Consider the following 26,138-nt stretch of genomic DNA (forward strand, 5'->3'; position numbering starts at 1 on the left):
ATCTATCTATCTATCTATCTATCTATCTATCTATCTATCTATCTATCTATCTATCTATCTATCTATCTATCTATTCTCTTACGTTTGGTTGCTCTCCTCGTCACCCCCTTGGCGTGAACCACAATTAGCCTGAGAGGGTAAAATGGTTTGTCGGATATAACCTGCTAGTCAAGACATGACTAATGTCGCAATCCCGTCGCGTACGATGTCAAACACTTCCCGCCAGACAGTGGCACATACCCACGGGGGAAGGGGGGGGGGGGGCATGTGCCACTGGTATGCGGGTATGTGCCACAGGTGATTGACACTCAGTATCTACCCAGGAACGACGAGCACACACATGGGCAATTTTAATGCGTGCGCGTTAAGAAATACCCGAAATTGGTAGTGTAGACCCAATGAATGCAAATAATAAATGTCAGGGTCCCAGCTGGAGTCAAACCCATGCTTTCTCCGTGGCACCGAAGCATTTTCCCACAGAGCTACGCAAGGTCCCGGAACTACTTTTCAAATAGACGCTAGTCTTCGTGAAGCGTCAATAGTGGTTGCAGTGCTGCCTGCCCAATTTTATAAATATTACATATGTTCCTTTGATACAGCCGTCAGGTCGGGTTAACGTCAATTGTGGTCAATTGTCATGCGCTAACGTTCATTTATGTAGCAGTGTCCAGGGCCAGGATCCTCCCGAGCATCATTGCTTCATATCAGCTTCTGGTGTTGCTAATACGCATGTTCCAGTTGGCATCATTGTGCAAGTGCAAACAACTGCTTATATAAGCTGCAACTCTTCAACATATGTCTGTGCGTGCGACATTTATACATATCTTTAGCCTCATTCCATGACGTGTCGCTCAATAAAAAAAAAACTGCAACACGGTCACCGTCCTTCCGCATGCTTCGCATAACGTCAATTGCCAGGTACGTGGGATCTGCCGAATTTTTGTTGTTGTTTTTTGTTGCAATTCAGCATAACGAACTTCAACCATTCGGCAAAGAAATGAACGTTGGTGCACGTAAAATTGGTAGTTTCAAGCTGTCCTGAATGCCTACCGCAAAGACTGTTGAAGGTGCCCGCTACGTCATGATTATTTTATTTTAAATCGGCGAAATGCCAACTATACGCATCTGTAAAGCAGCACACACACATGAGTAGCGGCACACTTTGTTGATGCTTTTCTTGCTGATGATAATGATGATCATTTGATCAATTATGCCTGGGCACGTTGTAGGGGTGGCTTTTGAGACCCCACTCGTCGCTGCGCAATTCTCATATTTTATGCCTGGTGCGCTCCGATGGTTCTGCCACATTACACGACATTCGTGCGGGTTTTCTTTTTCGAAGCAATCTCAAAGACTGATACGGCTCTGCAATAGAACACCTGCTTCTCTGGCAGAAAGTCTCACGTGAACCGAACATCGTTATTAATTTCTTTGCATTTCTCTGAATTTTTCGTTCACAGCCAATGACGCCGACATTTACCCTAAAATTTTTTGCGAAACAAGCTCTATAACACGATCTCATTACCACCAATAATTGTTAGAAATTCACATCCTGAAACCATAATATAATTATGTGAGCCCCATTGTATAATTGTTAGCGGTACCGAAATGGGGGTCATTAGGTGTTCTTTAACGTCAGACGGTCAAAACAGCAAATAACAAACGGCAACTGAACCACTGATTATCAACGGCAGATATCCCCCATTAAAGCCGAACTTATCGGAAGTTTGAGAGAGCATGCGCAGTGCAACAAAATAAAATTCCAATGTTTCTAAGCCATGCACCCGTTCCCTTAACGCAACTAGAACAAACTTAAATTCTTTTCACTTCGCTTTTTTTTTTTCACCACGAAAACATCTTTCGCCATGTGGCATTCTCGGTCAGTAGCCCTACTAGCGGGAGCTAGTGAAACAGACGGAAAAAAGGTTTATTCTGCATAATCACCACTACTGGCGGTTACTTTCAATATTTCTAAGGATATCTTGACACCAGGAGTAATCATACCCGTCACATTAGCTATCTATATTAACTAATATAATCAATAAATGCTCCGATGTTCTGTGCAAGTTAAGTTTGAATAAAAGTTACATTTTGGTGGACTGTACTTACACGAACTCAAAGCAGACTGGGTAGACCGCATACGCTGCCAGAAGACATTTATTTAGAGGTAATATGAGCACTACCACTCTTTTTTTTTTAGACTAACTTTGTTTAGTACGAAGTTGGTGTTTTGAGTGACACCTTCTTCCTCCCCCTCTACGCAACCGAAATGTTGAGAAATCAACTGTGAGAGCTCGTTTATTCCCCCCCCCCCTTCCCCCGTCTTGTCTTTTTCCACTATTTCTCCTTTCCTCCTAAGCTTTTGCATGCAAAAATGCTTCTACGTTTTCACCCATATCCAAGATGTAACTGTAATATTATACACTCTTCCTCGTTATTTGAGACAGCACTGCTTGCATGGACACATAACATTCATTGAGGTTGGGACTCCGCCGCGGTGGTCAAGTGGCTAAGGTACTTAGCTGCTGACCCGCTGTTCGCGGGATCAAATCCCGGCTGTGGCGGCTGCATTTCGATGAGGGTAAAAATGCTGTAAGCCTGTGTGCTCCGATTGGGATGCACATTAAAGAGCCCCCAGGTGGTCAAAATTTCCAGAGACTTCTACTACGGCGTCTCTCATACTCATATGGTGGTTTTGGGACGTTAGACCCTACATATCAATAAGGCTGGGTTCCGTCAAAAGCATAGCTTCTTTCAACCGAGGTTTCTGACCCTGTGCTCTGGAAACTACATCAATATTTGAGCAACGTTCACTCTCGGAGGATACGGCCCTTCTGCGCAAATGGGAGGAGTGTGTCTAATGTATATAAGAAGAAGACAGTGGGGAGGTGAGGCCTGCAGTGACCACGGAGCTGTTTGACTTGAATGCCGTCTTTCCAAGACGTCTTAATGCCCTAAGAACCCTTTGATTGTAGTCGTGATGCTCAGATGCTTTTTGTTTGATTCTCGGTGATCTTCAGCAACATCTCGAAATAGCCTTTTCGTGGTACCTGTCGTAAGACGGCTTTTCGGAGAGAATCGAATTGCTTACATGTGAGCCATTAGATACAGCGAAGGTTGTGACGTGAGAGTTGCGGCTCCGGTGCTGCGGTAAAGGATGAAGTGCGATGCTGAATATTTGAGACCGCAGCCATTGCGATGATAGCACTTCATTTTGGCAGAAGGAGCTCAACGAAGATCTTGTTGGAAATGTAAAACTAGCGGCAATAACCAAGCACTTGTTCGTGTGTCTCCTTGTGTTCGTCCTCTTGGCGCTTCACTCGTGCCGTAACATCACCCCTGATCACGCGCAAGAAACAAAGAAAACGCAGGTATGCATTTTATCTTAACCTTTCATGTACGTACGCCTATGAATAGCAACTAACTCATTTTTGTTCCATGTGATGTTGGACAAATTGGTGCAGGTTCATCGTCGCTAACCGCTTGAGTAACACGAGTGAAGACGAGAAGTGGACATGGTGCAGCGCTGTGCCCTGTCCATTTCTCTTCTTTGCCCGTGCTGTTTGCATGATTAGCCACGATAACTCAGTTTTGTGTTGTTATAACGAATATCGACAGCGTACGCCTTTTGCAGCACATATCACCATTTGGCCGGACGCATTTGTCTGCAGACATCACGTTCATTCAATGTTGTTGAACGACTTCTTTTGAAATAAAGGGTAATGCGAGTGAACCTTCATCACATTGCTCAAAATAGAGGGCATCCCACTCAATACGGTGCTGTACTACGCAACGAACTTTAAACCTGCTGAAAAATTGAGTACGTGAGTTTTACACCTACAACAGTCGCCTCACTTAAGTGCCCCCTCATCGAAAGTGTGATCGCATGTTCGGAAGATGGTGGTTCCTTCTTGCTAGCCGTCACGAAATGAAGTGCTTTTAAGTTCAAGCATGCACAACATTCATTCCCTAGATTAGAGGCCAGGTTTTCAACGTTGCACTTCATTTCATTGAGCTGAAATTTTGTTGGTTGCCACGTTCTTTATTGCATGTTACTGGCAAGTAAGCCTTCTAGACCATTTATTTCTGTTGCTTTGACAACTAAAACAGGTGGACCTCTATACGGCACGTTAAGTCTGTCTCTAAAGCTTCCCACAGAAGCCAATGCGTAGGCCTAAACGACCGTTTCCCCATTCAGGAGGGGCATGTCCACTACAGTTCGAAGCCCTAGCTTGTGTGGAAGGTGGCGCAATGCTAGCCGTGAACGTCGTAGTGCTGAAAAGATGTAACAAAGTATTCCCAATGCTCGGAGTGGTTCGCAGTTGGTGTTCTGAGACATGCGTGTACTATTGCCGTCGATGCTTTCGTGCGGGAAGTTTCGTACAGTGGGGGCGTTTTCCTTTTTTTTCTTTTTTGAACGATGGTGTTGTGTTAAAGTGGTTGGACAGGAGAGAGCCATCAGCGTCTATATACAACGACATCTCTTTCGTATCAGGCAACTAGTTAACAGACATAACATCTTGCGAAAACGGAATGAGAACATTTGTTCGTATATAATTACCAAAAGTGAGTGAAAATTGTGTGAGACGCTGTAGTAAGGTTCCGGAATTTTAATCCACCTGGGGCTCTTGAGTGGGCAAGTAAATCTAAGTGTCGAAGCTCCAGCAATTTCTTTCACCGTTGAAGGAAAGGGAAAGGTGAAGTTTAATGTGCGATGTATCAGAAAGGGCAGTTATCATGGCATATGTTATACAAACTTAGAAGCAAGATACAGTGGAGCTTCCGAATTATATGCATCCGCATCCAATACAGGCAAAAAACTGGATACTTAAGCATTCACTCGTATCTCGAAGGTTGCTAAGAAGCATTGAAAAAAAAATTGGCCCGAATCTACATGTTACACTGTAAATGTCGTCGAAAGACGATAATCTTGCGTCTGGAGAGAGAACAAAGCGTTTATTTGATGTTCTGTGCAAGTAAATTGGTCAATAGTATTCTGAAGGCGCTGCGTTAGAGTGCCTCGAGCGTGTAACGGAGGCGAACAAGCGCATCTAGGCGCGTTAGACACGAGCGCCGTCTGGCAGTTATCTTCGAAAACGAAGGCGTGCGCCACCGCGGAGAACGATGTGCGCCGGTCACGGAGGTGATAAGGTGTAGAATGCAAAGCGATGGGCAGGTGCCACAACCACCGTGCCATCGTAGGAAAGCGTTGGAAACACCTTCTCTAGCATTGCGTTGTACTGTCAGCGCAGCGCAATAAGCGCTCCATTCCTTAGAGTTACTTGCGTGTGCCTCTTCTAGTGTAAATGCAGACATACACAGCATAGACATGCTGTTATGGCGCCTTAGATATGCACGATATTTGTTTTTTACAGACGATAGTCTTTCTTGGGGACCTCCGACGCAAAATTTTGGTCTGTCTATCTGTACATTTGTCTGTTTGTCCACTCTTAACGACACCGGATACTTGAAACAGCCGACCCCATCCGCAGCGGCCACCAATGTTGCTCAAGATTTGGCGTTCATACTTGTGCGATTGTCAAGTAAAAAGCAATTATTGCGCATGTCTGGGGCACCATAATAACACGTATATATTCTTCATGTGCGTCTTTTGCTAGAAAAGGCATGCACAAGTAATTTTGAGGACCGTAGCGCTTATCACGCTGCGCTGACCATGCAACGCTTGCACGAAAAGGTGAGCGTTTCCTACGCTTTGCTAAGACGAGACGGTGGTGGCGCCTACCCATCGCCTTGCGTTCTACACTTTATAACCTCTAAGACGGGCACGCACACCCGTCTCAGAGCCACGCGCTTCGTTTTCGAAGAAAACTGCCAGATAGCGCTCATGTCTCACGTGTGACGTGACTTGATGCGCTCATTCGCCTCCACTCTAACGCAACGCCTCCAGAATACCATTCACCAATTTTCTTGCGAAGAGCATCAATTAAATGTTTTGTTCACTCTGTCCACACACAATACTATCGTCTTTCGAGGACATTCGCATATTAACATGCAGATACGGGGCCATTTTTTTAATTGACAATCACACAACAATGAATGCTAAACCTTGAGCAAAATTGGTGGGCGCTGCGGATGGGGTTGGCCGTTTGGTGCCGTTTGAGGTAACGTTAGGACGAACAAACCGACAACTGTACGGACAGACAGACATACCCAAATTTTTCCGTCGAAGGTCCCCAAGAAAGACTATCATCTTTAAAAAAACGCGAGTAATTAATTTTTATAGCGTAAACTTTAGTGAAACATAGCCTTCTAGAGCTCTCAATGGGGCATCAGCTGTACACGGCACATTGACTATATCTGCATCTTTTCCCCACGTGCAGTTGAATATTTGCAGACTTCCAACTTCAATGCCTTCGAAACTCTCGTTGAAATTTACTGCATTACCATCACTTTGAAAATATTATGATGACGAACCAATGCAATGCTTTTCGTAGATCGCTTGAGGCCAACTTTTTTTTTTCCACAATGCGACACACGACACTCGAGGCAAACAAAGGGTTGCCTACTGAAAACAAAAAGAAATGTCATTCGCAACCTATTTCATCCATGAAACAAAAACAAATGTCAAGACAAACTCGTAGAGAGACAAAGGTAGAACACAATCAAGAGCTCCCTTATTGCCTTTGTTACGTCGTAGAAAAAAAAAAGGTGTACCACTATACTGAATTTCTTCTCTCTTTTTTTGGGCCGAACATTCGTAGCTTTCGTAATGGTCTCAATAAATTCTGTTGGAACATTTCTCACGTGAAACTTTCCAGAAGATAAAGAAGCTGTTTGTGTTCCACTAACGACTTCTACGAAAAAAACAAAAGACGCCCACCAGTTTCCGGGCAGCTCTGGCAAAAGCGTGCCATCGATATCGCACGCGCAGCTTTCGCCATACTGCTTTTGTTGATAGAACAAGTAGACATACTACATGCTCTGCTCTTCCAATACAACAAAGTGCGGCGAACTCGTACTGACGCGAAAGGCTCAGCACCCGTCGAGCGAGCGTGGAGAAAGAAGCGAACATAGACAAACATGAAACTAGGCGGTGCGTTGTTGCGTCAAGGACGAACTGGCCACGGAAGTTCGCGGGATTGCTCTTAGACGTTCCGCTGTAGGCGGTGTCAAGTGAAACTACAAATGACACCTAACAAAGTGCCATTACACAATATTTGAAGTGTATTAGTGATGCCCGAATGTTCCGAAATGACACTACATCAACACGACTGCTATACCATAATATTTGCTTTTATTCTTCGTAGTCGCTCGTATTAGAGATCTTCTAGATGTCTCGGAGATTATCTTGCGTAGGTATTAAATGTAATCGTAGTTTTTTGTTACCCTTACCCTACGCTTGACGTTTTACTTTTTATCCGAGTTAACGCATATCAAGTTTCTGAAAGCGAATGGTCCAAGGTATCGATATTGTTTAGTACTTTTGGCTAAACTCTGCGTGATATCTCATTGTGAGGTAAGTTGCTGCGTCGGAACGCAAGAGAGTCCGTGGTAAAAGTGTTAAACAGAGCTTGTAGGCAGTACACTTAAGTTTACTTCCCCTGTTTTGGTATGTGTTATCTCTAAATGGGCCAACAGTTCGCCACATTAGCTAGTGGCATATTATGGCAAGACAGCACATGCTTATCTAGTAACTGAGCTTCCATGTTCGCACTTAACAAGTAAAATATTATAATCAGGAGTGGCACAAGAGGAATTACACGGGAAAGTGTGACACTATGCAAGGCAGCGTAAAAAACCCCAAGGAAATAGCAGGAACTCTTCATTATTAATATCATTATCTTTAGCGAGGCAGTAATGGAGGACGAAATGTGAGCTTCAGAGCAGGCGATAAACATCCTGAAAAATCATAACAAAATGCCTCGTTGTTCTGTTTCAGTAAAGATGACTGATTCTCTCTTTATGATACCAAAATGGTTTATTTATTCGGGCACATGAAAGCTGTCCCAGGAGACGAAGAACGTCATTAAGAAACATCAAAATATGAAAGCCTCCAACACAACAGACAAAATAGAACTAACAGAGCTTTTGAAGTTGATAATTAAGCGTACGGTAATCCGCCCTAAGAAGGTATAACATGAATAAACTCAAAGATGCTCTAAAAACAGAGGAGCGTCAAAGTAGTGAAGAGGAAACTTGGGATAGGCGAAGACCACATCTATGCACTAAGGGACAAGGAAGGGAAAGTAGCTACCAATATGGATAGGATAGCTGAAGTAGCGGGGGAGTTTTAGTGAGATCTGTACAGTAGCCGGAACAACCGCGGCGACAATCTAAGAACACGCAGTAAGCCAGATGACATCCCACCAGTAATGACAGAAGAAGTCAGGAAAGCCTTGGGAAGAGAGAGAGAATAAACATTTATCAATAACAAATGCACACTGAGCCTTCTTTGGGTGGGGCCCTCAGTGCAGGACTCCATTGCCTTGCGCGACCCTGCGAGCCCGCTGGACCAGCTGCTGCTGTTCCTGCCGGCGTAAGCTGAGCAGTGCAGACTCCCAAGAGGAAGGGGTGAGATTGGGAATGGGAGGAACGCCCTGTGGGTCAGAGCATTCCCACGTGGAGTGGTACACCATCGGTACGGATCCACAGAAGGGGCCGTAGGAGGGGTAGAGAGTCGGATGAAAGCGATTTAGCATATAAAGGCAAGGAAATGAATTGGTCTGTAGTTGCCGCCAAGCGACAGCATCTGCTCTGTTGAGTGAAGGATGAGGGGGACGATATCTATAACGGCTCTGTCGGTAGTACTCCAGCGTAGCGTTGTAGTTTAGTGGTTCTGTCGATGCGTCGTCTGGATTGGACAGCTCTTCCAATGGAGCCCGGCCGGTCAGCTCTCGGGCAACCGCATGAACGCGTTCATTACCATGGAGAGAGGCGTGTCCAGGAGTCCAGACGATACGCACAGGACGTAATGCGGACGGTGAGACAGAAGAGAGGATATTGTATGTATGTGCAGCCACAAGTCCTTGAGCGAAAGCACGGCAAGCAGCTTGTGAATCTGTTACAATAGTGACAGGGGAGTCATGTGACAGTGTCGTAGCATGAACAATTGCCAGAGCGAGAGCTCCCTTCTCTGCCAGACCACTGTCTGTAGTGCGAAGTGTGGCAGACGCCACAAGGGCTTCTGTGTCATCTGTCACGGCTAAACACATGGCTGACTTCTCTGGGTAGCGTGCTGCATCAGTGTAAAGTACTTGTAAGTCTGAGGTACCATCACCAAAGACGCGCACTCATCAAAGTGCCTCCGATTCCACGCAATATGAATCCCTCCCGCCACGCCGGTCGTCGACGTGCCCGAGTTCAGGCTATGACACGCGTCTTGGGTGATGGTACCTCAGACTTACAAGCCTTGGGAAGATTGAAAAGAGGAACAGGTAACATCATATCGGCTGAAAGACGGAGGACAGAATATGGTAGAAAAAGTAGTATACCCTATTTACGAAGTGTCTTCTGACGGGGAGGGTACCAGAACCATAGAATCATGAAACAGTGGCAACATCATCTTACTTCACAAAAAAGAGGATGGCAAGGACTTGAAAAATTACAAGCCAATCACCTTGCTCTCCGTCGTATACAAGCTATTTAAAATATAATGATAATAATGGGAAAACACCATATGATTATGAGAAGCGCCTAGTGGGAGACTCCGGAAATTTCGACCGCCTGCTGTTCTTTAACGTGCGCCTAAATATAAACACATGGGCCTCAAGCATTTTCACCTCCATCGGAAATGCAGCAGCCGCAGCCGGGATTCGATCCCGCGACCTGCGGGTCAGCAGCCGAGTACCTTCGCCACTAGACCACCACGGCGGGCAAACTGTATACACAGGCGGTTTCCAACAGAATTCAGGCAACATAAGAACTCATTCAGCTAACGGATCAAGTATAATTTCGAACAGGTTACTGAACAATCGACCACATTCATATAATATGAATCAGACGATAGAAAAATGCTCAGAATACACCCAGACACTATATATAGCCTTCATAAATTACGAGAAGGCATTTGACTCAGTAGAGATATCAGCCGTTATGCAGACACTGCAGGATCAGGGTGTCAACGAAGCATGTGTAAACATCCTGTAAGAACAACTGCCACCATTATGCTCCATGAAAAAAGGGAACGAATCCTAATAAAGCAGGATGTAAGAAAAGGATGTACTAACTTTCCAAAGCTATTTACCACGTGCTTACAGGAGGTTTTCAGATGCCTAGAATGAGAAGAGTTAGAGATGAGAGTCAATGGAGAGTACCTTAGTAACATGCGCTTTGCCGATGACATTGCATTGCTGAGTAACTCAGGAGACGAATTGTAATTCATGATTGGTGAATGACACAATTGATTGATTGATATGTGGGGTTGAACGTCCCAAAACCACCATATGGTTATGAGAGACGCAGTGAATTATATAAGGAGAGCATAAAGGTAGGTCTCAAAATCAATCCGAAGAAAACAGAAGTAAGTTACAACACCCTCGGGAGAGAACAGCGCTTCGAAATAGATAGCAGTGCACTTGGAATTGTAAGAGAGTACGTCTACTTAGGACAGGTAGTAACCGCGGAGCCGGCCCACGAGATTGAAGTACATAAAATAATAAGAATGAGGGGGGGTGGCACAGTCGGGAAGCATTATGACATCATGATAGGTAGATTATCACTATCGCTCAAGAGGAAGGTTTATACCAGTTGCATTTTGATGGTACTTACCTACGGAGCAGAAACCTGGAGGCTTACAAAGAGGATTCAGCTTAAATTGAGGACGACGCATCGAGCTATGGAAAGGAAAATAATAGGGGTAGCCTCAATGAACAAGAATAGAACAGACGGGGTGATGAAACAAACCGGGGCTGAGGATATCATAGCTGTGATCAAGAAGAAGAAAGGACATATACCAGTCTGGTAGCACGTATAGGCAGGATGACTGCTGCTCATTAAGGATAACTGACTGGATTCCCAGATAAGGCAAGTGTGTGGGGAGGAGACAGAAGTTTAGTGGGCAGATGATATTAGGAAATTAGCGGGTTTAAAGTGACAGTGGCAAAACAGGACCGAGTTGACTGGCGGTACATGGGAGAGGCCTTTGTCCTGCAGTAAGCGTAGTGAGGCTGCTGCTGATGATGATGAAAAAAACGACACATCAGCGAGGGCTTTCAAAACTTGATTAACTGGTAAGAAATGAACCTCGGTGGGTAACGAATTTCAGTGTTCGGGGAAACAAATCGTATTTGAAAGTGTTAGCGAGTGGATGAATTGGTGCAATGTTTGAGGCACGATAAGCTTTAGTTGAAGAAAGGCAAGCAGGTATTAAAAGAGAGGGATCATAGGGAATCGAAGGGGTTTTTTTATAGGGGTACAAAAGCTTCAGAAATTATATGTGCCGTCTTCTTGAAAGAAGCTGCAGGGTAAATTTCGAAAAGGCAGATGTTTCAGTCGAGGCGACGACAAATGAAACAAATAGGCTTCTGTTGTACCGATTTAATAAGCCTATCTTCGCACTGTTTATACGGGTTTCATACAGAAGTAGCACATTATAGGATTAGAAGAATCAGTGTTTTGTGCTAATTTAGTGAACTTCGGAGCAGCAGACATGTTTCCACAGATGTAGCCCAGTTTTTTTAAACTTTAACACAGATGTAATCTATAGGATTCGACCAAGTCAGCACCTCAAGACCCTGCTGACCACGAGGAAACAGTTAAGACACAGCTGGAGCTAAACGCCACGCCATGACGTAGATGCTTCAAGGAGAAAAATGTAATATAACTCCTTACCTGCAGTCCAATTCAAGAATAACGTGAAAATATGCATTACTAGGCGCTTAACTCGCGAGGACATCAAGATGGTTTTACTCTGTATTGCATCGTTTTGGCACTGGAACATGCTATACTCATTGCCCCGCGCTCCTACGCCCTGCACATTTTGGCGTTCGTCTAGCACTGTTTCTCTGGTTGAAAACGTGGCTCATGTGTCGTTCAGCACGAAATTTCCCGGATGCTTCTATTCAACATTCAAAAATATATATTCTGAAAAAGACGGATTAATATGGGAAAAAAAGGGGAGCACTTCATGCTGAACAGAGGAAAAGATTTCGCGCGAAACCGTTGAAGGGTCGCGATTAGCGAACCACAATTCACAAGTCGATACGAGCGGGGTAGAGTGGGACGGTCTCGGAAACAATAACTGTCCCGCACATGGCAATGTTCGTCTCTGCACTTATTTACAAGCGACGTCAAACGTAAGGGCCCTTAGCATGCAGTGCCGACGCAAGAGCGCGTAGGGTCGCTTCGGCGTGCAAGCACGCGCTCCACTTGGAGAGCACCGCAGCAGCAGAAACGACCGCTGCAAAAAAAAAAAAATTGTACGCAACGAGCGAAGCGAAATAAATGGCCCGTAAACCGTCACGTGCGCCGCAGTAGCTCTCGCGAACCTTCATCGGGGTCCCCAAATAAAAGGAACTCGGAGACCGAACGTGCTCAGAGCTCGACTCACTCCTTTAACTTCAGAGCACCGTCGGAAACGTTTATTATTCTTCTTCTTCCGTGGCTCGGGTGTGTGTGCCGTGCATTCGTGACAGTACGAGCGTATGCCGCCGCCTCGCGTGTCGGTGTACGAGCAACTCTTTTGAACTGCAACGAATGAGGGACGTTGATCATTTGGCTACAGCCGCCCTGAAGAGATAACGACGCTGTTTTTTTCGACGAAGTGCTTGTCTTTGTTGCAATTTTCATGCGCATTGCGTGTCTCTTTTTGTATCAGCTTACCATGTCCTCCTCTCTCTTCTTATTTTTTGTCTTCGTCCTCCTATAACTTTCCCTATGCGTGGCAGGTCGGAGTAGGTGGAGCGGGGGAGGCTTATTTGTTCGGATTATGAGGCCCTAAGCGAATGTATATGTGCATATACGTACACACTGGCAATTCGTTTTAGCCTTACTTGAAAAAGGCGCACTGGTCCAAACAGCGCATTTGTGAACTTGCTCGTGTGAGAGGGGCGATTTCATTCCAGACTTCGTTTATTCTCTCATTACTGTAATGTTTTTATTTTAACCATCTCGCGAAGAAAGTGGGTTCACGTAGATGCTGTTGACGTCGAAGAAATACGGCACTATCGTTTTTAGCGCTCGTTAAGCAGCGACAATCTCCGTTATAGCGCCGGAAACGACCGGAACGTCGCAGGTGAAAACCGAGAAACCTTTGGAAAAACTCCTACTGTAAATATCGCACGCGCAGCTTCGGTTCTCGCAGCCGCAGATGAGTATTCATCACCGTGTGCAGTAACGCGCAAGATTGTAGGCGTAAGTGGTACTTATATTTGTGGTAACAGCATGTTTCTTCCATAGATACATAAAAGTTATTGTTCGGTGTATGCTGTAACGACCTTACAAGAGCCTGTGTGGGCGTCTCGAAGCATGGACATTTCTTTTCGCCTTATGCTCGTAATAACGGTTCAGCGAAAACTACGGAATACATGCCTGCTGCACGCATATCCTCCAACTAGGTAAGGGGAATATGGACGCTGTTGGTCGCGTAATTGGAACGAGTCGGGAAGCAGAAAATAGCGACGACCAGCGACAAGTGCGCGCAGTCATAAAATCCAGACGCAGACAGCGTGCGAGTGAAAGGCTCCGAAAATATGCGGCTTCAATTTCTAAGATATAGAATGGTCGCTTTGGCGACCAAGTGTTCCCTCGTATCCCTACGCCTCATCTCATTATGCACACATATATTTTTTTTACAAAAAAAAAGGCAGTATTAGTCGTATACGTTACCCAGTTTTGAAGAGGCTTATCTGGTCAATTAGAGGGCTCATAATAATGACTACTTCTATACTTGAATGCTGCACCTCACATACATTGGATCTGTAAGTATTTAAGCTATATCTTCCTCCGCCGTCCCTGCGATGTGACCATGCATAGCAATGAAAAGTCGTGTGAGTGATGGTAGAAGTAGTATATTAGGTTTTTTTTACGATACTCGTTAATTTTTCACTTTTTGAGTGCTTTTTTTTTTCAGTTTGTTTGTCAGCTGTTGTACTAACGTTATCTTTAAAAGATGTTGGTAAAATATTTTAAAAATACAACAAAGATACGCTTCTGTCGAGAGAAAACCAAGTTGTCTTTAGAATTTTACTCTTGTCACTCCGTTTTATCTAGCTTCTTTTCTTGCTTACTAAGCTTTGCAGGGCATTTCAGTGTTTTTACAGGCACCGACTACCTTTTCTCAAAACACGCGTATATAAAAGCGTAAAAAAGGTTTACAATAAGGAGAAATGGAGCACGACACAAAGTTTACAACTTTTAGAAAGAACCTTGCATGGAAAAATAGAGCCCGAAATATTTTACATGCTCGCGAAGCAGTCACTGGAGGGACTCGTACAGTGTTGTGAAAGAGATGAATTGCACAAAAGTGTCCGCAAAGCCACATACGTTTCCAGAATAAATAGCACAAGGCCCTCACATAAAAATAATATTCAGTTGTTGTTGTCGGGTGCTATCTATATGGCCCAGCAATATAAAAAAGACAGCACTCAAGAATGGTTGGTACACGTAGATTATTTTTGTGCGTTAAAGGAAGGAAGAAAAACGAGAGAGGGGAAAAGCAGGGATGTTAACCAGTTTGGCATGCTACCCTGCACAGAGGAAAGGGGTGAAGAAGCTTTAAAGACAAGGAAAGGGAAGAGAAAGAGAGTGGGAGCTCGCACGCACACACAAAACGTCTCACCGGGCGATATACATTATTAAGAGTCTGCAGCTGCTCGTGCAAGTCTGTTATCCCTACAACATCCCCTATACTTCCCTTGGCATCGTTGTCTGTTAGTTCTCGTTAATTGTGTTGTCCTCCAGAATTTCAACAATGCCGTCGTTGCTTTGATTCTCGATTAGTTTTCCGGGAGGCATTCGAAAAGAATTTTAGTGTCATCATTCTGTTGTGAAAACAAGCGATAGCGAATGAGAGAGATCGTATCCGCAAAGCGTAGTGAGGACCGTCACCGAAGATATGCTGAAAAGTCACCTCGATACCGCAGACGTCGCAAAGAGCTTTGTCAGCCATTCTTACCCGAAACGAATATGGCTTCGTGAAAGCCACTCTTAGCCATAAGTGGTATAACAGAGTGGCCTCTCTTTGGTGGCGTCCAGTTGGTATTTGAAATCACCGCAACACGTTCACACTTCGCTCAGCTCTTCGAGTTGCACGAAGTGTAATCGTGTTGTGAGCTGCACGAAGTACGAAGATCTGCGAGTTCCGGAGCCATTGATGTTGCTGAGTGGTCGTTCCTAAAGCTTACACTTACACCTCTGGTCGGGAGAATCACTGGTGCCGATGAACTTCGGATGGGTATTGAGCCGTTAGTGTAAATATGTACTGCTCTGTGTATTTCTGGTGCAGTAAAAGCAGTGTCATTAGGCCTCGATTTCTAGCTTGGTTTTTCGCCGTTGTCCAAGCATCATGTTTTCAAATTTGGGCGTTCAGATGTTCTTTGTAATTTGCCCAGAGTGCTACATGCTCGATGTTTCGTAATTTTGTAGAATCTCCTGTTATTCAAAATTTCGCTTAAAACATGTCCCCTTTATTCAAGCCTGAATAATTGGCTGCGGCGGCTGCATTTTCGATGGAGGTGAAGATGCTGTAGGCCCGTGTGCTCAGATTTGGACACACGTCAAAGAAGCCCAGGTCGTCAAACTTTTTGGAGCCCTCCACTACGGTGACTCTCGTAATCATGAGGTGCTTTTGGGACGTTAAACGCTACATATTAATCAATCAGACATAATTTTTTTCTGGGATTTGTTCTTCTTTGCAAGAAAACGATGACGAAAACTGGACAGATGCGAACAAAAGGTAGCACTACTGCAACACTATGTCATTTATATCAACACTTTAATTTAATCAGCGCCACTTACAGTTACCAATAAAATATTGTGTTCTCGTGCACCAAGTTGCTTAGGTTTGGTGTCTGCTTGTTTGTTTTAAATTTTCTCTCTCTCGTATGTTAGTTCGGTTCATAAATTTGAAGGTTTTGGCAAGTGATTCGACGAAGCATCAGAGATTGGTGCTTGAAGGTGTACGACAGTTGTGAATGGCTACTTATCTCGTGAAAATACACACTTATGACCCTTGATGTAAACATGTATAATAAAACTCCACCCTATCTTTCTACAACTCCAGCCCCTCCTCCCGCCCTCACCCAAATTCTTTTTTGTGTATGCATATTGCGCACTCACATACGAACACACGCACGAACATACAAAATAGGTGGTTGAGCACCCCGAAAAATATTTCAGGCAGGGCCCCTGCTACGATCTCATAATGGCTTCACTTCTGGAGTGTAAATTAAGCATTCGTAGGATTCTTTTAAAAATCTGCGCAGCTTTCACTGACCCCCGTATTCTGAAACAAGCCTCCACTGGAGTTCTAGCCTTTGCTTGGCCGAGCTGAGCACAGCGCTGCCGCTCCACTAAAATGACGCAGTGGTTCTCATGAAGTTATGCGGGCTATCGCTCATATGCAGTGAACATTTCTGCGGGAAGGTGGACCTGCCATTGGTGTTTTCAAGTGAAGTGGGAGTGCCGAGTGAAGAGACGTTCCTGAATATAGGGATTACTCGTGCAAGACAGGATCCTACTAGAGCTTCTGGATTTTTTTTTCAGCTTCTCAATTGTTACCCACCTGTACGGAATGCTTGGGAAGTGATCTACGACACACGACCGCCTTCAACCATGACAGCTCTGTGTAAAGGCTTCTTGTGAGCGCATGTGCAGTAGAAATGTGGCAAGTCCCACTAACATAACACGTCGTGCACCAAACATTTACAAATGGGAATACGTGGGTGAGAAACACCGATCAAGATTTATGTACAGATGTAACCTATAATTGAGGTAACCTTAAATAAGCCCTCCTTGACAACGGGTGCCACTTCGAGCTTCTCGTGTTCACCATCTGTACAGAATGCTTCGGTGGTGACTGAGCACGTGTTGGTTAGTTATCATGATAATTTTATATCTACGACACACGGCTTACCTCATTCATAACAGCTCTGTTTTAAGAAAGCCTCTATCTTCAAAAATGAACACATCAAATCTTTACTTAGTGATCGTATGGCGTAGTTCAGAGAGCCGTAAATACGGGTCTTCATTCTTCTGGTCTTTGTGGTATAGAAAATGCAGGAAGTCGCCTGAAGCCAATCGCCGAAGGAAGACGTGCCATTTATCATTCCGGCGACGCAGGTGCCCTACCTAGGCCGCTTCCCTCACACTGTACGCTGTCTGGGCTCCACCGGTCGCTTCCGTTCCGGAAGTCGTCCGTAATCTTGTCTCCCTTGTTACACTCCCTCGCCTTTCCCTCGGCTCCGGCCGTGTCTGAACGTTATGCTAACAGAAAAGTCAAGGTCGGTCGTACCCCCCCCCCCTCCCCACTGGCTGTCCCAGGCTGGTTACCGTCGCTCTGCTAGGATATTGCAGCGCCTTTAGGATTTCACTGCCCGTTGTGCCCGCAAGATACGAAAGACGCAGCCGGGGGCAGTGGCTGTGGTTTTCATGTCTCGCGAATGCTTTTGAAAAAAAACCTAGCGAGGAGAATTCGGCCCGTGGAAGAACGATTAATGTTTTCTTGCGCTGTTGGCTAGGCCTTCAAGGATTGCCTCTTCGCTGCAGTAATGCGTGCGAGGTGAGTGTGAATGCTTATTCTGTTATAATGATCCAAAAACGGATCATTACGATAAAGTCCTAATGCTCAAGTTATGCGCAGTGATTACGACGAGCAAGTGTCAATAACACTGATCGAATTATGAACTGCAGTGATGTTTCATGCAGGCATTTTTCCTTTTTTTCTGTAAATTTTCACCTGTCATTCTGAGCCAAAGGCAAAAAGCGATACTTCGTGATATTGCTGGGAATTTCAGGAATGGTTAAATTATTCTATGACGACAGATAATTAGCGGTCACAGTGCGTCTTCCCCTGCTGTAATCGGTTCTGGCACATGCACCACGCAAGCATAGTCTTTGATATTTGTTTGTGATATGTACGCGTACCGACTTCTAGTTCAATACTGATGTTAGACTTAATGCTCGCAATGTGCAGTGTAATAACAGTACAGGAAATTATAAAGGCATGCTTTTTTAGTGTGGCAGTGAAGGGGCTAGTTATAATTTCAAAAGTCGCCAGTACATGAGGCGCGTTTATTTGTAGCATGTGTATGCATGGATGAGGGCGCGAATCGGTACCATTGTGCAAGGAAAGATGCTGGGAATTTCGTCAATGTTTGCAGGGAAAAACCCCCTAAATAGGAAATTTTCATATCTCTGAAGCGGAATTTTTTCGGCGTAGTATGCAACATCACTGGTAAACTGCAGAAGTGCATAAAACTGAGCCGGTTGGTACTTAAGACGGGAACAGCGCGGGACAAGCGACGGTGCAATCACCTTTCTTTCTTTCGTCGTCCAGCGTCCAGTGCTGTTTGATTCAATCTATTATTAGTGAATTCGGCTGGCTGATATAAACGTTTCATGCATTTGCTGCCACGTTTATGCACTCTTAAACCATAGGGATCTCATGATCTTGCGGCGACCTTGCGAATATTTTTTTTACATTAATATACCTTGCTCATCTCTTCTTGGTTTCGGCTTTCACCTGAAAAGTTAAGAGCCTCTATTGCCAAAGAAATTCTTAAGTATTCGTCAGTAGCCGAGCCGCTCGTAAGATACAACAAGAACTGTTGCGTGTACTTATCGCCAGTGTTCACATGCACTACGTCCTGTGCGTGTGCCCTCCATATTCGGCTTAGCATAGGACAGTTAGCGGCGTGGCAGATTATCTAGGCCACAGGTCCGTTTCGCGGTCATAGGTCGGCGAACTCACTCACGAGTAGACTCACTCGTACTCTCTCAGACTCAGATTTAAGCGTGAGTTTGAGTCTGGACAGGTCCGGTTGAAAAAAATTTCCCGAGTGCGAGTCCGAGGGTGTCCTGTTCCGGAAAGTTTTGTTGAGTCAAAGTCCGAGTGAATCAAAAACGTAAAATATACTTCTTGGGCGAGTCTGAGCGAGTTTCACTTTTTTTTTCGCCAACCTGCGTTCGCGGGTGGGAGTTTTGGACGCTTTGAAACGTGTCATTTATACCCAAAAAATATTAAAAACTTCGTTGTATACTTTGCTGAGACAGGGTTAGAGGCCCGTCTCTAGAGCATGAGTTATGCGAAGAATCCTAGTCACAGGGAGTACCGAGCATCTACCACATCGGCCAACGTGACGCATGCAGAGCATTTCACTGAATAGCACAGCGTAGTCTCCTGTTATCTGCCTGCCTGTCTTGGTCTCTCTAATTTGCCCTTACTCTAGGGTGGAGTAAAAGTACACAGCAGGCCAAAGGCGTGATATTCACAGATAATTTGTTCTTTGTTCTTTTCATGAAACATTTACTTCTTTTTTTTCAAGAGGTCAGAAGAGTCAACGGCAGCCACTTGTGCTGCTAGACGTATCATGTGAGATTATACTATAATAATTGTTGGGGTTTGACGTCACAAAATAACCATCTCACAAGAGAGACGCTTTAGTGGAGGACTCCGGAAATTTCGACCACCTGAGCTTTTTTAACATGCATTTTTCACTCCATAAAAAATTCGACCGCCGTGGTCGGGATTCACTCGCGCGGCCTGCGCGTCAGCAACCGAGTGCCCTAGCCACTATAGATAACCGTGGCGTGTGTCATATACAAGATTGCTGGCTTGCATTAAAACGCTTAACAAACGAACACATTTTGTCATTTCGAACTCGGCAGTAGTTTTCACATTCATTCACTAAGCCATTCGCTGTGACTCATACTAAAGTATTGCCCCAATTACTAATGGCTGGTTTCTTTTTTTGTTGTTTGTTTGTTTGTTTGTAGCCTAAAATTTATGACTCATACCCACTCTAAGAGATGGGTAAAAAAACAGATATTCTCATATGGACTATAACTTCACTATTGCTTACAAAAAAGAAACAAAAGATATGAAAGGAAGAAAGTTTATTAAAAAAACAGATTCAGAGAATGAGAATAAAAACAATAGGAAACTAGACACTGGTTTCTGTCGTTTTTTTTCATTTTCTTATTTCCTTTTTTTACTTATTACACAAACGATGTCACAAACCAGAAGCACAAACTAAGTGCAACACAAACACGATAAAAACACAACGCGTTCAGCACAGCGATGTATTTGTGGGTCCACCGGGTTTACTGTAGCCACGGAATGGTTCTCCCTATGAGCAACGCTACGCCATAAACCACGCCATCCGCCCTGGAACACAAACTAGCGCGTAACAGAAGGCAAGTTTTTACCCTACTATTGGGATTCTTGCTCACATTGATAAGTGCAGAAGAAACAAGTTACAGGCTGTTCCCGCTGCGCATTACCTGCGTCTAACAATGGAGATTCGGCTAAACCACCGCTAAGAAAAATTCTTAGCATATCGCTAGCGCGCCCGTTCAGACAATGGTAAGATCGCAAGCACCGCGGTGTACCTTTAGGAGACGGTGTAGGATGTTGCACCTGCGTTTTCATGAGATTTGTATTTCAGATAGAATCGATACGTATTTCGCTTGGAAATCGACGGATGCTAATCGCTCGAGAAAGCAGGCACTCATTATGCGTAGCACGGTCGGTGTTGGCTTGCGAACGGGTACGTGGTTTAAGCTTGAACAAATAGCGGACGTCATGCAATGGTTATGCGAGTGTTATTGTATCGGCTTTCTGAACATGTGGGGTTTAACGCCCCAAAATCAACATATGATTATGAAAGACGCCATAGAGAATGGCTCTGAAAATGTTGACCACCTGGGGTTTTTTAACGTGCCGTATCAGCTTTCTCTGAGCAGTACTTAAATGCGTGTCGTTATGAATCCGCGCAATGGAGTAAAAAAAATAACACAGAGTGTACATGAACACAAGCGCCGAATAATTGCATATGCCATCCTGTTACGTGAGCCGCTAACAACTTGACTCATTTTCGCATTCTCAACCGAGTGCTCCATGAATGAAAAAAAGAATCTATAGTGTGCACAAAGTAAAAAATCACCACGAAATTGCTCTGCAAAAATAGCTAACCAGCAAAGCTGATACGTGTGCCTCCGGTGAAGGGCTCATTAAATTGGAGGGCTCATTAAAGTCTTTCACAATTCTTATAAAGTGTGTTTTCTTAATCCGTACTCGTTTAATAGTCAGTTAAACGGTGTGAGTTTTGCAATTGACCTCATTTCTATGGCCCATATGTTCTTTTTTTCCTGCGGAGAACTTCATTTTTAACGGATCAATGGTGTTTAATGTGTTGCTTGCCAATTTCTGTGGCACAGACGCATGACGATGTTTCGCGCGCATATGTACGGACGAATTTCTCTTTTGCCAAGGCCTAGACAGCTTCGCAGTAAAATACCTACCATCCGAGTTCGTCCTAATGTACCAATCGGCGATGGCAATCTGTAAGAACACCTACACGTTACATATGTCTTCATAGAAGCCCAGACACGCAGCTAAGAGCCGATGCTTGTGAAACTAACAATACTAGGAAGAAAACGTATTTACCACAATTAACACAAATAAGTTATACTCCAACATTGCTTCTAAAGCAAAATTTCTGCTAATTTCAATGCTGTGTCTATAGTCTTACCGAAGCCCGTTGACAAATGGCAAACTGTAATCGGACATAAAACATTCGAACATTGGGCCTGTTGCTAGTAAAAGAAACTTGAGGCAGCCTCGTACTAGGGCAGCCAAGTCTGCAGAAGTTTGGTCGGTTAGTTGCCCCTAGATGCCTGGCGTAACTCCCCGCGCGGGATCGACCATGAAGCCGACGGTACTTTAGCTTCGAAACAAAACTGTTTTATCATCCGAATACGTTGAGATAACTAAAAAAAAAGAATTGGTGAACAAATAAAGTAATGCGGAGTTGAGAAGCCTTCTTCACTTCTCTTTAGCTTTCTTTGTCTTACTGTCCTTCTCCTCTTTCGTTTGTTTTCTCCTTTTCCTATTTATTTCGTGTCTTTGCGTCTCAGTTAATTTCCATTATTTATTTTATCTCTTGCCATCCGTACATTTCTCTTTTGCTTTCTCTTCGTTCTGTCGTTTTCATCCTCTCCCTTTCTTTCATTCTTTTAAATGCGAAGCCTTTCTTAGCGAACTTCAGCAACTTTGAGCGTATCTATCTATCTATCTATCTATCTATCTATCTATCTATCTATCTATCTATCTATCTATCTATCTATCTATCTATCTATCTATCTATCTATCTATCTATCTATCTATCTATCTATCTATCTATCTATCTATTCGCTTACGTTTGGATGCTCTCGTGGTCACCCCTTAACTTGGCGTGAACTAAAATTAGCATGGAAGGGTAAGAGGGTTTGACGAATATGACGCGCTGCTCAAGACCTCAATAATCTCACAATATCGTCACGTACGTCGTGAAACACGTCCCGCGAGACAGTGGCACATAGCCGTGGGTTGATATGTGCCGCTGGTATCCGGGTATGTGCCCCAGGTGATTGACACTTTGTATCTATTTAGGAACACACATGGTCAATTTTAACGTGTGAGCGTTGAGAAATAACCGAAATTGGTAGCGTCAACCCAACAAATGCAAAGAATAAATGTAAGGGTCGCAGCTGGAATCGCACCCAAGAATTCTGCGTGGCAATGAAGCATTTTACCAAAGAGCTACGCCTGGTCTTAGAACTGCTTTTCAAAGAGACGTTAATTTTCATGAAACGTCAATATTGGTTGCAGTACTGCCTACCCAATTTTATAAACATTACACGCGTGCTTTTTTTCATACATCCGTCACGTCGGTTTAACGTCAATTGTGGTTAGTTGTCATGCGCTAAAGTTGATTTATGTGGCAGTGTTGAGGGCCAGCATCCTCGAGAGCATCAGCTCTTCATATCATTGATAGATTGATATGTGGGGTTTAACATCCCAAAACCACTATATGATTATGAGAGACGCCGTAGTGGAGGGCTCCGGAAATTTAGACCACCTGGGGTTCTTTAACGTGCACCCAAATCTGAGCACACGGGCCTACATTTCCGCCTCCGCCGCAGCCGGCATTGGAACCCGCGCCCTGCGGGTCAGCAGCTGAGTACCTTAGCCACTAGACCACCGCGGTGGGGCCAGCGCTTGATATCAGTTTCTGGTGTTGCTAATACGTATGTTCCAGTTGACATAGTTGCGCAAGTGCAAAGAGCTGGTTGTATAAGCATCTGCAACTATTCAACATATGTCTGTGCACGCAACGTTTGTACATACATTTAGCGTCATTTCATGGCGTGTCACACAATAAAAAAATTGCAACACGGTCACCTTCTCTCCGCATGCTTCGCATAACGTCGATTCCCAGGTATACGAGGGATCTGCCAAATTTTTCTTCTTTCGCTTTCTGCATTTCTCTTTTTTTATGTTTATTTTCCTTTCTAAGCCATGTTTTACTCTCAGCTACTCAGTCCTCTTCATCTCACCCTCGCAATCATTTTCCATACTCTTGTTATACTACACCCGAGTGTTTAAGACACTCGCCTTCGAATCGTGAGTTCAAACTCCGTCTCGTAATAACTTGACGCTGAAAATTTCACTCTTTTTTCTTTCTCTGTGCTCTCTTTCTCACCCATCAGAGTTATTACAGGTCACGCTGAAGAAATCAGCAGACGTGTTCTAGGCGCGAAGCCAAAGAGGAAAAATTAGTGCGTGCCGGTTCATGATTATCACTTTTGCCTTATCCTTTTGTCTTCCTATCTTGATTATTGGACAATGCTCGCCCTAAACAGATCCACCATCAACGAAACGAGAAAGGTGCAGGAGAATAACTTCGTACAGTGACGTCATATATGAAATATGAAATTGGCACCACCCTGAGTTTGTGCGAGTAGTTCGCTCAAAGTTGCACGTTAGTCAGTTGCAGTTCTGAGGCACGCCTGCTTCGGCGAAAGGAATATTACGCTGATATAGTTGTAGAATTTGAGTGATGCGTCTTTATAAAGGGACGATAGAGGTTTTACCGCACTCTGCCTTACGAAACAGTGCCCTTTTTTCGCAACAAACACCATTTATCTGCTCTGTTGGCTTAAGCAGACTGTTCTGTTGTCCTTATATATTGTGTTGTCGTCTCGTGTTCATGCTGCACCTTGATGAAGTGTCCTTATTTTACGATGGCATCACCGGGAACGTGATGCTAGCATATACTGAAAAAGTCTGGTGAGAAAAACGACGGACATGAGAAAGGGTGAAATAAGAGGGAAAAGAAACACAAGTAAAGAAAGGCAAAAAAGGAAAGGTGGTTGAAGGGTCCCTGAACAACCTCTGAAAGAGCAAATAATAAGCGCGCTATTCTGACGTTTCTCGTCTTTTTTGACATGACTCTTGACGTCAGCAGCCTGTTCACATGACGTCATGGGAAAATAAGCTATTGATTTGGCCCATATATCAGGGTTACGAATGGCGAATTGCCTCTCACCTTTCTTTGGCATGCAGTCGCACGCACACTAATGATTGATTTGATTTGTGGGGTTTAACGTCCCAAAACCACTCTATGATTATGAGAGACGCCGTAGTGGAGGGCTCCGGAAATTTCGACCACCTGGGGTTCTTTAACGTGCGCACGCACACTATGACTTGTGTGGCGTGATAATCACACGCTATCAACTGATTCCACTTTCGTTAGTTTTCTCGGTAAGGAAGCTCGCTCTGCTTAGCCGGGGCACCACCTTTGTGGAGCGAAAAAAAAAGGCGGGGGGGGGGGGGAGTGCTGCCTGAAGAACAATGAGAAGCGTTTTGTGAAGTGTGCCAACGACGTCGTGTACGAGCTTCATTTGTCCTGCAACAAGGTCTACATCGGCCAGTGGGGGCACTGCCTCAATGACGAACCCAGGGAACACATCGAAACACCTGAGACCATCTCAGAGAACACGAAAGAAATCTGAATAAGAAGAACAGAAATCACCTCCTTGAACACTGCACGATGTGCTCTCATTGAGAACCACGATTCCAATTCGCAAAAGTCTTAGGGAGAACTAGAGGAAAAAATGGCTCGCGAAACGCTAGAAGCATTATTCGTTAAAAAAAAGTGACGAGTGCGTGAGCGAGACTACTATGTCATTTTAAAATGCTGAAATTTAATTTGTCTCGCGCCTTGTCTCAATTTTCTCGGTTGTTGGGATGGTGTGCCTCCGCAGCGTGTTGATATATAAAGGTATGGATCTTCCGTGGATAAACTTCTTCAATAGTGCGTGCCTGTGCTTGTCTGTTCATGTTTAGTTGCGCCGCTTGCGATGGCTTCCATGTCAAAACACCAACTCACCCAACATTCAACTCTTTTAGAGTTCACTTCGTTTTGTGCGTTGGACTTTGCAAGCGGAGACAGCAGTGTGCATCCAAAAAGCACGCCATACGTTCGCAGCCTGGTGCTGACCTAGTTTTATGAATGTGTTATGAATGTGTTTTATGAAGAAATAGCACCTATAAGAAGAGTAGTGAAGGTTGAAAAGACACCACACTGTCGTATTTGAACACGAAGCGTTTCAAAAGCTCTTTATGAGTCCAGTTTATGTCAGTAGACTTCTGGATAGGGTTAGGGATGAAAATGTGACAAGAAAAGAGAAACAAATTCTGTTCGGGAACTGCAGCCTTTTGACTGATTCCAGAGTTTTCATAGCCGTGATTCACAATAAAACACGTTTTTAACTCTTTCAAAATTGCGAATATTTCTCACACATAGATCCGTCCACTAAGAACCATGACTTCTACTTTATACACGTGCTGTTCACCTCAATGAATCAGCGGCTTCGTGACACGGCTGCTTACCCGAAGGTCGCAGGTTCGATCCTGCATCAGGCAGTCGCATTTGGATGGAGGTGCATTGGCAGAAGCCTGTTTACTGTGCGATGTGAGTGCACATTAAATAACACCAGGTGGTTGAAATTTCAGCTGCCCTCACCAACAGCGTCTCTCATATTCATTCCTATTGTGGTTATGGTACGTAAATCTCTGCATATTATTATTATTATTATTATTATTATTATTATTATTATTATTATTATTATTATTGTTGTTGTTGTTGTTGTTGTTGTTGTTTTTGTTGTTGTTGTTGTTGTTATTATTATTTTAC

At 44.2% G+C, this 26,138-nt stretch overlaps 1 protein-coding gene across 2 annotated transcripts in view; it reads left to right on the top strand.

Annotated features, from left to right (window-relative positions):
- The window catches only part of LOC119170372 (uncharacterized), a 127,227-nt gene that overhangs the window by 25,651 nt on the left and 75,438 nt on the right, over positions 1-26,138 (top strand). The window contains exon 1 of one of the 2 annotated variants that reach the window (XM_075876478.1): positions 17,436-17,677. The exons of the other annotated variant lie outside the window; for it this stretch is intronic. The gene's annotated coding sequence lies outside the window, so the exon portion shown is untranslated. Of the gene's footprint in view, positions 1-17,435; positions 17,678-26,138 lie in introns of those variants that run through there. 2 annotated transcript variants of the gene reach the window in all.

This window comes from Rhipicephalus microplus, chromosome 2 (genome assembly GCF_043290135.1).
Source record: "Rhipicephalus microplus isolate Deutch F79 chromosome 2, USDA_Rmic, whole genome shotgun sequence".
In the NCBI taxonomy this organism is placed as follows: Eukaryota; Metazoa; Arthropoda; class Arachnida; order Ixodida; family Ixodidae; genus Rhipicephalus; species Rhipicephalus microplus.